This window comes from Ammospiza nelsoni, chromosome 16 (genome assembly GCF_027579445.1).
Source record: "Ammospiza nelsoni isolate bAmmNel1 chromosome 16, bAmmNel1.pri, whole genome shotgun sequence".
In the NCBI taxonomy this organism is placed as follows: Eukaryota; Metazoa; Chordata; class Aves; order Passeriformes; family Passerellidae; genus Ammospiza; species Ammospiza nelsoni.
Window position 1 is genome coordinate 3039743 of NC_080648.1, and position 4932 is coordinate 3044674.

Genomic DNA, 4932 nt, shown 5'->3' on the forward strand with positions numbered 1-4932 from the left:
GTTCTCCCTTTGGGGCATCAGCACTGAGGAGCGATATTTGGGGGCAATTTAACATCTGAGGAGCCCCTGCCTGAGCCCTGAGCTAGCCCAAGGGGTTCTCCAAAGTTTTCCTCCCTTTGCGGGGGTTTCGGGGCAGTCTGGGCCGTGGCAGGGGGGTGTTTCCCGGTGCCCCCCGTGCTGTCGCAGTGTCCCTGCAGTGTCGCTCTCATCCGCCAGGTGTGCGCAGTTGAGCCGCGCTGGCGCCGCTCCCGGGATGAGCTCAGCGCGCCGCGATTGGGAGCCGGGATCAGCTGCTGCGCTGACGTGCGGCTGACGCGGGCCCCGCATCACCCCCCGAACCCTCCCCCGAGCCCCCCCGAGCCCCCCCAAACCCCCCCGTGACCTCCTTTCGCAGACAAAGACGGGAAGCGGCGCCTGCGTGCGCATCCCGCCCCTGCATCCCCCCTGCATCCCGCCCCTCCCTCCGGCCCCCGCTCGGAACCGGGAAAAAACAGCTCAGCTCCTATTTCAGGGAGCTTTTGTCCTCCCCGAGAGCCTCCTTGGGGACATTTGTCTTTCTTTCTTCTGCCTGTGACGGGAACATAATTGGGAGTGGGTCTCCATCTGCTGCGGGGGGAGAGGGGGGGTCCGGGCAGAAATCACAGCAAGGAGCATCCCCTGCTTTTAGGGAGCTTTGGATGGGGTATTTGGGGAGCAGGAGCGGGGATTTACAGAGTTTTGTGCCCTGAAATGGATCAGGAATCGGGGATTGTGCATTGCCACTGTTGTGGGGGCTCTCCCGTGTCTGCAGTGCCCCCACACACACAGGGCTCTGGGCCCAGCAGTGCCAAAATCCCAAATCCTACCCCAAATCATGTCCCAAATCGTATCCCAAATCCTACCTCAAACCCTGTCCCAAATCCTACCCCAAATCCTACTACAAATCCTATCCCAGATCCTATCCCAAATCATACCCCAATCCTATCCTGAATCCTACCCCAATTCCTATCCCAACTCCTACCCCAGATCCTACCCCAGATCCTACCCCAGATCCTACCCCAATTCCTACCCCAGATCCTACCCCAGATCCTACCCCAGATCCTACCCCAAATCCTATCCCAATTCCTACCCCAGATCCTACCCCAATTCCTGCCTTCCCACAGCTCTCCCCGTGTCCTGCCCAGCCCGGGGCCACCCTGATGTGTCACTTGTGCATTCCCAGCCCTGCCAGCCTGACTCACCGGGGTGTGCTGGGAATTCAGCAGGTTTGGGAGCCCCAGAGCCAGGTTTTGCAATTTTTTCAGTCCCCCGTTGTTCATGGGATGAGCTGTCCTGGCACCCCCTTTTTATGCAGAAACACTGCAAAAACTCCCTGTCCTCAAGTGCCACTTCCCTGCCAAGCTCCTGCTGCCCAGTGCCACCCTCAGTGTCCCCTGCCATGCAGGGGGACATGTCCCTATTTTATATATGTATAAAAATTATATCTACATAGAAAAATACATATAATATGTGTAATATATATTACATTATATATCTATATAAATTACATATAACATATATTAATGTATATTATGTATTCTATATATATTTTTAACATATTTATATCTATATAAATGACAGTAATACAATCCAGGCTCCCTGGGTGTCCCATCCTGGCTGTCCTCCACTCCATTCACCCCCAGAGCCCCAGCTCTTGGTCAGCTCGCCCTGATCCCACAAAAAGCTCTGCTCTCTCTCAGGAAAGGCCCCTGGAGGAATTTTTGCAGTTATATAAATTGTAGAAGTTACATAAGGACCTTCCCTGTGCAGCTCTGCAGGGATGAGGGCTCAGGTTGGTGCTGGGCCCCCATTCCTGCCTGATTTCCACCCCTCAGTGCTGCCATTTTACCTCCCATCACCTCCATCTGGCTCTTCAATTTTTTAAAACTCCTTGCTTTTCTTCCTCATCCCATCAGTGTTTAAATTATAAAAAGAAAAAAAAGAAAAGAAAAAGAAAATTGGAATCCCGGATTTTTTTGTGGTTTTCCACCTCCTTCCTGAGTGATGCCTTTTGGCCCTTTTTGAACAGATCTTGGGAAATTTTTTGCAAGATTTCCTTGGAATTTCAGCCTCAGATCCAGCAGGATTTGGCCTTACCCTGGCACACTCCTGCCTTGAAACACTCAGGGAGCAGCTTGCAGGGTTTTCCATGGATCCCTTCATCCCCAAACCTTTCCTGGGGTTTTTCCTGCTCACCCCATTTTGGGTGAAGCTTGTTCTCCCCTTATATCCATCTTCAACCCTTTTTCCCATCCCACAAGAGAAAATGTGGGTGCTCATCCTAATGTGGAACTTCATATAAATGAAATGTAATGAAATTTGTCACACATGGAAAATTGTATCACTGTGCAGGGCAGTGGCATTAATTTTTAAGAGCTGTGTGTGTGAAATATTTTGGTTTTAATACAAATTGCTGTCATGTTCCTGAGGATTTCAAATGTAACACAGCAAGGGAAATGGAAGTGTAATATGGAAGGAGAGGCAACCAGAAGCACTCAGGGGGTGACAAAGCTGCCGAAAATTTTTAAGCAAAAAGAATTTTAGCCCCAGATCCAGCAGGATTTGGCTCTAAATGGGTGGGGGCTGAAATATATTGATTTTAATACAAAATACTCTCCTTTTCCTGGATATTTTGAATGTAACATGGCAAGGAAAATAGAAGGGTAAAAGGGGAGGGAGGGAGTGACAAAGCTGCTGAAATTTTATAAGCAAAATAAATTTTAGCCCCAGATTGAGCAGGATTTGGCTCTAAATGGGGTCACCCCATTTCAGGTGGGAGCTGATTCTCTCCTCATATTCACCTTCAACCCTTTATCCCATCCCACAAAAGAAAACAAAAGTTTTGGTGCTCATCCTAATGTGGAAATTAAAACAAATTAAATCTAAAGGTTTTTTCAATCCTGGAAAATTAAATAATTGTGTGAGGCACTGGCAGTAATTTTTAGGAGCTGTTGGTGTGAAATACGTTTATTTTAACACAAAATACTCTCCTTTTTCTGGATGTTTTGAATGTAACACAGCAAGGAAAGCAGAAGGGTAAAAGGGGAGGGAGAGGCAACCAGAAGAGCTCAGGGGCTGACAAAGCTGCTGAAAATTTTTAAGCAAAAATAATTTTAGCCTCAAATCCAGCAGGATTTGGCCCTAAATGGGGTCACCCCATTTCAGGAGGGGGCTGATTCTCCCCTCAAATCCTCTCAGCCCTTCATCCCATCCCAAAAGAGGAAACACAAAGTTTTGGGTGCTCATCCTAACATGGAACTTTAATGAAATCTAAAAGTTTTTTTCAAACCTGGAAAATTATATAATTGTGTGGGGCACTGGAAATAATTTTTAGGAGCTGTGGGTGTGACAAACGCTGGATTTAATACAAAATACTCTCATTTTCCTGAGGATTTTGAATGTAACACAGCAGGGAAAATGGAAGTTTGAAAGGGGATGGGGAGGCAACCAGGGGGGCTCAGGGGGTCACAAGGCTGCTGAAAAAAAATTTAAAATGTAATTTCAGCCTCAGATTCAGCAGGATTTGGCCTTACACTGACATAGTACTGGACTAATAGTTGGATATTGAGGGAGCAGTTTGTGGGGTATTCCATGTACCCTTTCACCCCTAAACCTTTCCTGGTGACCACACCTGGTCACCCCATTTTAGGTGAGTGCTGATCCTCCCCTCATGTCCATTTTCAACCATTTTGCCATCCCATGAGAGAAAATATCAAGTTTTGGATGTTTGTCCTAATGTGGAATTTCAAAAAAATTAAATTTAATGGCTTTTTTCAAACCTGAAAAATTCCATAATTTTGTGTGGCACTTACAATAATTTTTAGAACCTGTGTGTGCAAAAACTTTTGGTTTTAATACAAAATACTGTTATTTTGGGGGGCATCTTGACTGTAACACAGCAATGAAAATACAAATGTAAAATACGTGGCAGGGAGAGGCAACCAGGAGAATTCCATGAGCCACAAGGATGTTGAAGCGTTTTAATCAAATATTTTGACTATCACAAGATTTTTAATCCCCCGGTTAGGGATTTTGGGGCGTTTTTTGTTGCCTGGGGTCTGTGGGGCTGGAGCAGGGCCGGGGAGCTCCTGGCGCCCCCAGACCCATCCAGCAGCAGAGGGTGCTCATGCACTGCTGTGAGATTCCTCCTTCTCCCTCGGCCATCTTAGGGAAACATTTCCCCTCCCCGCAGTCTCCATTTTATGTTCCTGACGCAGAAAATAAAAAGGTCAGCACGGGGGGGAGGGAGGATGGGCCGGGGGGGATGCGGGGTGTGCTGAGGCAGAGCTTGGCTGCGGGGTTTGGGGTGCCAGGGCGGGATGTGGGGCTGCAGAGGGGGCACTGAGGCTCTGGTACCCAGGGGGTGCAGGGAGAGGGGCTGCAGGGCAGGATTGGCCAGGGGGGAGGTGGAATTCCGGCTGGAATGCTGCTTGGAGCCCCCCTGGCACCCCCAGGGCGGGGGGTGCCCCCTCCCTCCATCCCTGCATCCATCCCTGCATCCCTCCCTGCATCCCTCCCTGCAGGATGCTGCAGCTGGAGGCTTTTTTTAACCCCTTGTCTCCACAGGAGGCTGAGCAGATCCCCCAGGCAGCCTGGAAGCAGGATGGGCTCAGGATGGAGCTCAGGATTGAACTCAGGATGGGCTCAGGATGGGCTCAGGATGGAGCTCAGGATGGGCTCAGGATGGGGTCAGGATGGAGCTCAGGATGGGCTCAGGATGGAGGATGGAGCTCAGGATGGAGCTCAGGATGGGCTCAGGATGGGCTCAGGATAGAGTTTAGGATGGGGTCAGGATGGAGCTCAGGATGGAATTTAGGATCAGGCTCAGGATCAGGCTCAGGATGGAGCTCAGGATGGAGCTCAGGATGGGCTCAGGATGGGCTCAGGATAGAGTTTAGGATGGGGTCAGGATGG